The 11,891-nt window shown below is 43.0% G+C and overlaps 1 long non-coding RNA gene across 1 annotated transcript; it reads right to left on the bottom strand.

The window, feature by feature from the left end:
- Nucleotides 1-4,518: 4,518 nt before the first annotated feature.
- LOC148116853 (uncharacterized) lies at nt 4,519-11,848 on the bottom strand. Its single transcript, XR_015731440.1, has 2 exons — nt 11,685-11,848; nt 4,519-4,805 (listed from the first exon to the last, which is right to left on the bottom strand). It is a non-coding gene; the product is annotated as an uncharacterized LOC148116853 (long non-coding RNA).
- Nucleotides 11,849-11,891: the final 43 nt, after the last annotated feature.

Raw genomic sequence — 11,891 nt, 5'->3', positions numbered from 1 at the left:
CTGGCCAATACGCTCCCACAGAAAGGGACTCCTCAGGGTGCCATCGGCCAAACAATGCCGACTGGTGACACCCAGGGGGAGAGTCTTCTCTGTGGGGGCACCTGCCCTCTGGAATGACCTGCCCCTGGAGGTTCATATGATCCCCGACCTTCGTACCTTTCGCCATGCCCTTAAGGCCCTTTTGTTTCAACAGGCCGGGCTGGCTTAGAATATGAATTTTAAATTGGGTTGTTTGTCAATTTTTAATTTTATGGGTCAAATTTTATATATTCATTTTAAATTGTTTTTAAATTTTGTGAGTTTATGTGTGTTTTAACATGGCTGTACACCGCTCTGAGTCCTTCGGGAGAAGGGCAGTATAGAAGTTTAATAAACTAAACTAAACTGTTTCAAGTACTTGAAGAAGCTTGCTGTTTTGCCAAGCACAAAATACAGTAATCTGCTGCATATGTATTTATCAACCCATCCATGTGTTCAACTTAGATTAGCCTTTCTCAACCTTTTTTAATAGGAGGAAATAAAATTCAGGTCCCAGGTAATTGTTGTATGTCACCCAAAGCTATTTTCTGTAAAATGGGCAGCTATGCAAATTTGATAAATGAATAAACAATTATTATATGTACAGCTCACAAGCACTATCATTGCATAGTGTGCAAAGTTCAAGAAGAGACTGGACTGCCATTTTTCAGAAATGGTGTAGGGTCTCCTGCTTGGGCGGGTGGGGGTTGGACTAGAAGACTAACAAGGTCCCTTCCAACTCTGTTAATCTATCAAAAACAATTCTTTTCTCAATAATGCTCTCTTGTGGAACCCCTAATGACCTCCCACAAATCCCCAGGGTTACACAGAACCCCAATTGAAAAAGATTGATCTAGGTTGTATATAGAGTTAATTCAGCTGCTTAAGACACAGTAGACTGAAGTTATATTGCTTAAAAAGTGAAAATCACAACATTTCACAGAATGGAAAAACAAATACGCGTAAACCGCAAAGTTCCATAGAATCAAAACAAACCAACTCCAGGTTTTCCATTTCAAAATGTCCTCTTAAAATCCAACAAATTTCAGTCACAAATCTTTTATGCTTGAAAATATTGTTTTTTTTTTCAACCTGGTTTTAAACATTTAGAAAATTCAATAAACTAGGTATCTTAATGCATCAGCACTTTTCAAAATAGGTTTTGAAAAAGATAACATGCAATAAATAAATCTCATTTCATGAAAAACATTCCTATCATTTTGGATCATTCATTTGACAAAGCAGTCCTATTGGAGTATATGTACTTCAGGATCCTTTCTGCATCAAATTTCACTTTTGCTGCCTTGTATTGGTCTTCAATTTGTAACTTAATTCTGCAAAAACTACCAATACAATGGAATAATACTAAGGAAGAATGACATGATATTTTTAATCAGTCCCTTGGAGAGAGACAAGGATGATAAATAAATGATTGATTGGTTGAGTGATTGATTGATTGATAATAGATATCTATCCATACAGGCATACAGGTTAATAAATAAATGTAATTATATTTACTGGCAAATTAAACTGCATGGATCATGGTTGAGGTTTCCATCATTAACTGTAACAGGGCAGCAGTTTTTAAGTTCCTGTCCAGGACACCTCCAAGTTTTAACATACAATATGCATTTCTACATAATAATATGCAAGATGGTTTCTCATTCATACATCACCTTGACAACCACTTTAAAAGTCTGAGTCATGATGCTTTTCCCAATTTTTTTCCAACTTCTCTTCTTTTCATCCCTAATACTTACTGCAATTATTTTTTGGGCATTATTCTTGTCATTACAGAAAAAAAAAAAACCTTTCACTTATTCCAAAGAAAGCTGTGCCTATTGGCCTACACACATAACCCTTACATATTCATGGATTGGTATTGGGTATTTGCGGGACCGCCTTCTGCCGCTGATAGTCTCCCACCGACCAGTACGCTCCCACAGAGAGGGACTCCTCAGGGTGCCGTCAGCCAGGCAATGTTGGCTGGTGACCCCCAGGGGGAGGGCCTTCTCTGTGGCAGCTCCTGCCCTCTGGAACGATTTGCCCCCGGAGATACGAAGGATATCGGATCTCCGGGTCTTTTGCTGTGCCCTAAAAACTTTTCTTTTCCATCAAGCAAGGCTGGCGTGAAACCCCCCCCCCCCTTTTTAGCCTTTTAAATTGTCAATGGGTTTTAGTTTGACTGTTTTAAATTTTGGGCCAAAGTTATATAATTCTTTTAAAAATTTTAAATTTTGTATTGGTATGTGTTTTAGTTCTGGCTGTGCACCGCCCTGAGTCCACTAGGAGAAGGGCAGTATACAAATTGAATAAAATAAATAAATAAAAATGTCTTTTAGTAATATTTTATCCATGGGAAGATTAGTAACGTCAAACAAGTCTGAGAATAACAGAGGTGGAAGAAACCTTGGAGTTCTTCTAGTCCAATACCCTGCTCAAGCAGGATACCCTATAGCAGTGATGGCTAACCTTTTTGCCATCACATGCCAAAAGTGTGGGGAGCATGGGGGCGTCACATGCAGGCATGCACACACACATAACTCAATGTTTCCCCTGCACATGTACACGCAACTCCCAGCAGGGCCATTTCTGGCCTCTGGAGGGCCTCCAGGAGGGGAAGGGAAGGCAGTTTTTGCCCTCCCCAGGCTCCTAGAAAGCCTCTGGAGCCTGGGGAGAGTGAAAGAAGGGCCTCCCCCCCCCCCGAGGCCCTCTGGAGGCCGGAAACAGCCTCCAGTTTCCCAACTTCCAGTGGGCCTGGAAGGCTGAGCTAGGGCAATGCTTGCGTGCCCACCGATATGGCTCCGTGTGCCACCTGTGGCATGCATGCCATAGGTTCGCCATCATGGCCCTATAGCATTTCAGACGTGGCTGCCCAGTCTCTTCTTAAAAGCTATCTTTCTAAAAAGTATCTTTTTTTAAAAAAATCATCTGACCTATTTTTATTCATCCTTGTCTGTATTATTTGGGGTTGAGGAATCCTAGCAAATCCTCCTACTACCTTGAAGATCAAACAAGCTTAGTGGATGCTTGGTGGATGCAGTCCCTCTTGGGATGCAGAGATTCTTTGCAAAAAGCTTCCCGAAATATCAGGACAGAAAACATAACATTAATTCACCTTTTTTTTTCTTTTTTTTTTGGAGCAGGGGTCCTATGCAGATACAACCACCCACCAAGAGAAGCCAGAATCTGCTTAGTGAATAAAGTAGAATAGAGCTAAGACAAAATCAAACAATCCCCATGAGGGTTTATTAGCACCTTGGGTAAACCCTGCCCTGGAAGGTGAAAAAAAAAAAAAAAACCCGGATCCCTGGTCCCTCAAAGGAGCTTTGCTCTAAGTCCGAAAGTTTTATAGCTCTGGCTTGAAGGAACGTTTTGGCTAAAAACTGCCATGCACAGTAGCTCCCGCTAAAAGATGGAGAGAAGCGCGGGGGCTTTGCTTGTCTTTTCCTGAGGATCGGAGTATATTTAAAATCGCCCGGAAAAGGCCTAGAAAAGTGCAGGGAATCTCCTGCTAAAAACTGATGTGGCTGGGGGGGGGGATGAAGAAGAGACGGGACTTTTTCCACTTCTCTTCCCACGTAGCTTCTGCAATTCTCATTCCCTTCAATCAGGCTGCACCCAAACGCGCAGGCGCGGACTCCGCTGCGCTGAGGGCTATGGAGGGAAGCTCTTGGCGGTGCCATTTAACAAAGCGAGCGCTGTATTCTACGACGAGGGGCAGAAGGGAAGGAAAGTTTGGGTCTCTGGTCTGCCGCTGAATATTAATCGGCGTAGGGCAGGGAGAGGCAAATATTGGGAAGCCAAAGCCGTGCTGGATCGAATGGTGTTTTGGTTTTTCTTGCCAACGCTATGGAAACCTTCAATATTCATTCCAGGCCAGTCTTGGCAACTATAAGACGTGTGAACTTCAACTCCTCGAATTCCCCAGTCAGCCTTGCTGAGGAATTACATATCCGGATAGTACGATAGTACGGATTACGTATCTTGCTAGTGTGCTGGAAAAGTATAATAATCATGAGATGTTCATCTTATGTGTCATATGAAATATGTCCGGTTGTAACCATTGGCAACATTTCTATTAAGTTTGTCCTGGCGTTTAGTCTTTTCCTTGCCCTCAAACCCTAGAACAACCATTTAGTAAATTTGGCAACTGGGGAAAACTCCGATTCAAAAGATGGCAATTTAATTGCAAGGGGAGGGTAATCTACCGCCATTTCCCCCCATTTATTTATTTATTTATTTATTCATTCATTCATTCATTCATTCATCCATCCATCCATCCATCCATCCATCCATCCATCCATCCATCCATCCATTTATGCATAGAGCCAGGCGCTCAGAGTCACTTCTGGTGAGATAAATAAATCAAAAGGGTTAATAAATAATGCTGTTAAGACCCGCCAATGACACCTTCCAGATTGATGGGACTGTTTACGGCCCCGGCGAATGACTCCTGCGGGAAGCTGCATTTCTATGCAAACCAGGAAGACGATTCAATTGCAATAAACAGAAACGTTTATCTGACTGACTGTTAGGGCGAGATGGATCCGGTTTTGTAGGCGCAAACTTCCTTGTGGTGGTGGTTATTGCAGCGTCTCCATGAAGTGGTTTGCGGATTGTCTCCAATCCACGAGTGAGACCGAACAATTTCTTCAGGGCTCTTTTTAAGTCGTCGTCTTTCTCCCTCCATTATTCAGAACCATCTAAGGAGACTCTCAAGGTGTCTCACACCTGTTCGGCTTTCTTCATTGTTGGTGGAAGAGAAACTAAGAGCCGGACACCGCCTGCCAAGAAAGGCAATAGAGGCAATAGATTAGCAGAGCTGATGCTGGTATAATTTTCGGTCCGTTCTAGGATGAGCGAGGATCATATCTACCCAATAGAGAAGAAAGAGAGAAGCAACTTAGAACTAAGGAGAAATTTCCTGACAGTTAGAACAATTAATCAGTGGAACAACTTGCCTCCAGAAGTTGTAAATGCTCCAACACTGGACTTTTTAAAGAAGAGATTAGATAACCATTTGTCTGAAGTGGTGTAGGGTTTCCTGCCTAAGCAGGAGGTTGGACTAGAAGACCTCTAAGGTCCCTTCCAACTCTGTTATTCTATTCAATGGCGCGTTCCCACCTATTTGATTTACATTTCCAGCTATGTTTGTTCGGTATTATTTGTTTATTGGACTGTTAAACTTATTTCCGTCCATCGCAATCAAAACAATTCTCGTAGGTTCAGGTAGAGAAATTACCATGTAAAATATAAAACAGCACCACAATCGTAGTGAGCGGTGCGGCCAGAAAAAAAAAAAAAAAGAGGGGGAAGCAATACCAATGGGCTATACTGAACTTACTGCTGGAGGAGGAGGAGGGGAAAACTTTAAACCTAGTTCTAGAAAGAGCTAAATTAGTATTTCTCAACCTTGGCAACTTTTAAAATGTCTGGACTTCAACTTCCAGAATTCCCCAACCAGCATCCACACCACACATCTTAAAGTTGCTAAGATTAAGAAACACTGAGCTAAAGGTTTAAACCACCTTCTCCAAATCTGATGTCCTTCAAGGGTGCATCTGCGCGCAGGTGTACTGGTGATGGATGGGGAATGACAGTAAGCTGTAGCTGGACCTCCCAAACTGAAGAAGCTAGTTAAAGCTCACGGAGTCCTGAGTCCATTTCATAGAAGATTAATGCGACGATTTATTTCAGTTTCAACCAGCTCGGGTAGTTCTCCTGGGACTAAACCTCAGTTTATTCCCATTCACTTTCCACCTTTTTTAGCAATCGCGATTTCACCCGCTTAAATTAAAGAGGATCTGGAGATCCGCGATGCTAATCCCCTGGAAATCTAAATTAAATGGAGATACTAGGCTCGTTCCTACTTTCTTAGAGCAGTTAAGACTGCGGTAGCAAAGATGGACGTCAGAGGCGACAGCGGGAAGAATCTGCGCCCGGCAGGGATTTTACTGCCGGATCTTCTTTATTCAGAAGAAAGGCACCCGTTGCATTTCAGCGCTCGACTTTCAAGAGTCAGCCTAGGCGGAATCGGAGTCCTTACGTGCAAGTTCCAATGGTTAGCAGTGCTAAGTATTGCTCTGCTGAGAAATTGACCTTCTATAGTATTTATATATAAATAAATAAATATATTTATTCTCCCCTCCGCCCCCCCCCCAGCACACACTCCGAACTTTAAACTCGGTGTATTTGATCCCAGTGAGAAGACCTTGAGGAAGGACCCACTCACAATGAGTGCTGAATTGGGTGTCCAGTAGTGTATTTTGGGTGTGGGGAGCTGGATGTCTGCCCTACGATCTCCCCGAGTCCCTCTGGAGGCCTGATCCGTGTCCTGGCCTCTTGGAGAAGTCCAACCTACCGAAAACATATAGACTAGAAATAAAAGTTAAAGTAAGAAAAAAATAAAAAAGGTAAGAGAAGACCTGTCTGATCTTGATTAATATAAATCACCGGGACCTGACGGATTACATCCCAGAGTTCTAAAGGAGCTGGCAGATGTCATCTCAGAACCACTGGACCACATCTTTCAAAAATCCTGGAGCACCGGAGAACTACCAGAGGACTGGAAAGGAGCTTTTCTTCCAAAAAAAGGGAAAGAAATTGCGGATAGAGAACGACCCCGCCGTGGAGGAAGAGACGACAAGCGTGTTTTAACTCTTTCCATCAAATAAGCCTCTGAATGAAAGACTTCATTCGGAAACCATTCGACGGAAAGAGGCTTCGACAAGGGTAAAATAGTGCGGAGGCAATTATTGATGTTTTTCATTTTGGTTCAGAGCAAGGAGGCTTCAGGCATAGCATCTCTCAGGCGACTGAGAATCGATAAGGGACCCAGGAGAAGAAAAGGCTGACAGCGCCGACCCTTCACCCACCGCAGCGGTTTCCGGGCCTTAAGGCCGAGCTAGATGCAAGTGGGGACAGAGCCGTAGTTCGGCAACCTGGCGCCCTCCAAACTAGCACGCCCGTGTTGGCCGTGCTCCCTTGAAGTTTAGGAAAGATGGGACAGGGACCGGCAAATGGGGACATTTATGCCAGTTAGGGGTCCCTCCTTTTTTCGTCTACCTCCCACTTTCTCAAAACCGTCGCCTTTTGGACGAGAAGTTTTTGGATGAAAATCCCAGTGATTCTAGAGAGCAGCTTTCCCAACCTGGCGGCGCCCTTTAGAAGCTTTGGATCCTCATTCCCAGCCCGCTAGAGATCCGCAGCACTGGTGGATTATGGAAGTTGTGTTTGAACGCTGATGGAACCTCAGTGACAAGCAAATTACTTTCTTCCGAGGAGCTGCCTTGTCCCCAGGACGCGTGGGTGACCTTTGCACCCCCACCCAAACTAGTCGAGCCCATCTGAGCCTGGAGACAGCGTGCACCCATTTACTGTGGTAAAGGCACTACTAAAACCTGGATTTCAGTCATGGCTAAATTAGCCACTCATGTGGCATGAACACAACCAAAGGAATCCGGATTAAGTGGCTAAAGCCGTCGGGGCTGTCATGTGCTTCTTCAGAGATCCCGTGTCTGGATTCTTACACCGCCCAAAGCTATGTTTTAGAAACCGTTCGGGCTGGATTCGCAAAACAGGCTGCTGAATGAAAACGTGGTTTGGCTTAAGGTGTTGGCAGAGATTCGCCACGGAATTCAGCGGAACTTTGAGCTAAGACAATGAGGAACCAGTCTGTTGGGGGGTTATTTAAGAAGATTGTTAAGTCTCTCCTCCTCAAAACTGTTGAGGAAACACCCACCTCCCACTCTTTCATCCTACGTGAAAAGAATTCTTGGGAAAAGACTGTGATTGGTGGGGGTAGGGTGGGGGAAACACCGGAAGGAGGGAGATGGTTAACCATGCCTAGGGCTGTTACAGTGTGAACCCCCCCCTCCTTTCCCCGGGAATTTAAATTTTAAACAGGTTCATATTTTTCCTAGCAGTCACTAACTCTGATTTTCCTTTGCTAGAAAAAATGAGAGCGGTCCCAGTTGGGAAGATTGAGAGCGTGCGATCTTTTAGGCATTGTAAGAGAAATGCAGAAGCGCTTATCGAGCGTGAAGTACAGCTTACAGTGGCCCCTACCAGACAATCGCGAAGTCTTTTTGAAGATAAATTTTAAGTGGGAATCATTTACCTATCTTCTTTAGGAATAGGTCCCTCTGAAATCAACAGAGCTTACGTCAGAATAGACCCGTCTAGACTTCTGTTGTTCGCCGGCATAGGCTAGATAAGAAACTCCTTAGCTCTTCCCTTGGTAAACATCGTGACGTGCACCTATATGATATTTACAACAATAGCTACAAACACGCAACTGCTCTGAAACGACGTCCTAAGGCAGGCTGTGATTTATTCGAGCCAGTGATGTGAAACACGAACTGTTTTCACGCTCATCTTTTAACTCCTACAAGCGGGGCTAAAAGTTGAACGTGGGAACAAGGCAGGGCTGATTTATTTGCGTGTCGCGCGAACTCGGGTTTCGAACCACAAAAGCAACCCTAGGGGTTCTTTCTCAAAAATAAAAGTCAACTCCGGAGGACGATTGGGGGGGGGTCCTCCGAAGCCGAGGCTTAGTTTCAGCCGCAGCAGTCCCAAAAGAGGAATCCGAGGGAACTGTCGGGTCGCCGCCGCCGCCGTTTCGGTTCTTAGTAGGGGCGACTTTATTACCTTGCGGTGGGAACCTCTGACCAGAAGGAGGATGAGGCCGGGCAGGGGGGGGGAGCGAGAGGTGACAATGGACAGGAAATGGTTTGCTTGGGCTTCTGGAAGAACAATAAAGATCTCGTTAAACGGGAGCAGCGTCGGACCAAAACAGAAGCGACTCCCAGTTCAAACGCCATGCAATAGGTCGGCCTTCTCAGCATCTTCGAAAATGATTATCCTAAAGGCCATCGGTCGCTCTTATTATGCGGCCAGCATTCTGGCACGAAGTCCGCTTCATTCCAGAGAGGAGACCTGTTTAGGATTGTAACCTTGCTAATTCTCCCATCTAAATTCATTCTGAAGCTAAATTCCACCGAGAACAGGATTTTTCCAGTAAATATATGCCCGGGACCCTTGATCTCCTATCCTTTATAGCTCAATCTTCTTTCGGTGGGAACTCTTTAAAAATGATATACAAAAGCTCAGTTCTTTCTTTCTGGGATGATCAGTTTTACAGAAAAGGTCCTTTATGCCATTGTTTGAGTTTTTGCAAAATGACTCAGCAATGAGCAATAAGGAATATCAAGATATACGGTAATACATAAGTCCAATGGAAAAACCAGACAAGTTAAACTTCTGACAACTTAGAGAACCACATAAAAGATACCATTATTTACATAAGCCTAAGAGTTAAAAACATTCTGAAACTAAAAGGTAAATTAAAGTATCATCCAATCAAATATTGCCAGAGGCATTTCTGAAACTGCAGCACTAACAGCAAAGTCTAGACATAATTCTCAGGAGGAAGTTCCAAAAAGTGGCCCATCTCTAATAAATCCTTCTTTCACAACCCACCAGCTTGAATGTACCTACTGATTTAGTCCCAGGAAAGCTTAAATGTGTGTGAGCAATTATGAGATTTTAAATTGTGATACCATTAAAAAGACAAAAAAAAACTTGCTGTGAAATAGGCATGGAAGCAAATTTGTAGGTTGTACAATTGATATAATACCAAAGTGGCATGTTTTGATGCTTAGCATCCATAAACATTTGGGCAACCACACTTAGCACTAGCTGAAGTTTCTGAATCATCTTCAAAGGCACCCCATTCTGATTACTCCATTTTCACACCCGGGCATCGCCATTTTACTTGGATGAAACTGCAACTTGTTTGCTCTCATCCATCCCCAATTTGCTTCTGGACATCTGTTCAGAAAGCCCACAGCCTCCCTGGGATTACGCAAAGCATAGATGGCCCCGTGGAATTTGCTGTCATCAGATGTGGTGATGGCCAATTAGGAGAGTTTTAAAAAGGAACTGGACAACTGCAAAGGAAGTATTGATGTCTGTTTTCTAGCCCTTGGATTCACAGGCAGACAACCTTGAACACCAGCTGCTAAGGACCAAAAGTGGAGAAGAAATATCACTCTTTCCCCCAAGTCTGTTTGTTTCCTTAATGCATCTTGTTTATAACAGTTAAGACATAAAATGTTCTTCTTCTGTGCCTTATATAGTTGTTAAAAGCATATGAAATGAGACTAGGAGATACCTCAAAAGAGAGTTCCTACTGATTCAATTTTCTCTGAAAAGGACTGAAATTACCATAACATTATATCCTCCAGGCCATTAAAGTCATCTATTAAGATCTGTAAGACTGTCCGTATCCTTTATCTGAGTTAGCTGACTGAAATTTCTCTGTCTAAACAGCTTGGATTTCAGATAGCAGTACCAGCTCCACAACTTTCCATCCTTGACTTCGGATTTATGTTGGATTCCTTACTTTTTACAACATAAATTAAATTATATGCAGTAAGAGCATGTTTATATGCTACTTGTTGAAATAATTAAAAAGGTATTGTTATATCTCTTTGATCCCAAGGCTCTGTCAATTTTCTTGCCCTGTTGCTTGTCATACAGACTTGAAGTTCAGAGCACACTTCTAAATTATTCAACTTACAGCAATTATTTATTCCAGTTGTGGCGAGCACATATATCTTAGTTGTTGCCCAATCTGTTTCAGAGTATAAAGCAACAAAGAATGTTGGAGGAAGTAATTTTAATCCTGACTAAGTCCCCCATAAAAACTAAAAAGTGCTGAGATGTAGGGCCTATCCTATCCAATATCCACATCCATAAAGCTGCAAAACTCTGCTTAGCTGGAACATATCACTCAACCATAAATTTTCAGAGATTAATTGACACTTAGTTTTTCTTTCAAAATTGGAGCCTCTTTCTCTCTCCATATATTTGTACTTTGTTTTTAAAACCAAGTTTTAATTAGTTTTTATTTATAATTACAGTTCTTTGGAAGAGGGAGTTGTTTTTGTATTATGGAAAGAGAAGAATCTTTCACTGTTGCAGTTTGTTTTAATTTCATTAGGGTTTTAGCACCAAAGGGACCCAAAACCCTCACTCTTACACATTTAATTTTTTTTAAAAAATGATTTATATGCCGCTCTTGAGACTCAGGGTGGCTTACAATGCGTTAAGCAATAGCCTTCATACTTTTGTGTATTTATACAAAGTCAGCTTATTGCCCCCACAATCCGGGTCCTCATTTTACCTACCTTAGAAAGGATGGAAGGCTGAATCAACCTTGAGCATATGAACCTTGAAAATATGTGAGGATTCCCGTTAATACATCATTAAAAGGCTCTCAAAAATTGGACATAAAGTTTTCCTGATTTGGTCTCCTTTGATAAATGGACAGCATGTTTAAAATGGATTCTTGGCAGTAAATAACCATTTTTCCTCATGCCACAGATGCAGCTCATTTTACATCAAAGTCCCACTGATCTGAACAACCTTGATATGCAAATAGGTGAACTTATAAGATCCGGTCACTGGAGACCAAAGTTTGGGGTGATGGATCCATGGCTATTAACGTTCTCATGGTATACCCCTACCCACAAGGATTTGATCCAAACCATCCTGCTCTTTGCAGGAGTAGTAAGACACATCTTTGGATGGGTAAATGGTGCTACTGGAATAAGCAAAGGGAATGCGGAGCGCCTACCGGTTATGGCTCTCTTACTGACCTGGGCCATTTCCTTCTTTGGCTACTGAAACTGCAGCTCGGTGGCTTTGATAGAGGTGCAAACATTTGGAGGCAGATTTACATAAAATAGCTGCGTTTAATCCCACTGGCTGCAATTAACATCACAGGCTTTCCCTGGGCTCGTTCTGATATGGCCGCAGGGAGCCAATCAGGTGGGCGGGACAGACACATCAAAGGGACTGTCCTC

Source organism: Pantherophis guttatus, chromosome 1 (genome assembly GCF_059756535.1).
Source record: "Pantherophis guttatus breed Tessera chromosome 1, ASM5975653v1, whole genome shotgun sequence".
Taxonomy (NCBI): Eukaryota; Metazoa; Chordata; class Lepidosauria; order Squamata; family Colubridae; genus Pantherophis; species Pantherophis guttatus.
Note: the sequence above shows the minus strand (reverse complement) of the source record. Positions and strands in the feature narration are given on the sequence as shown.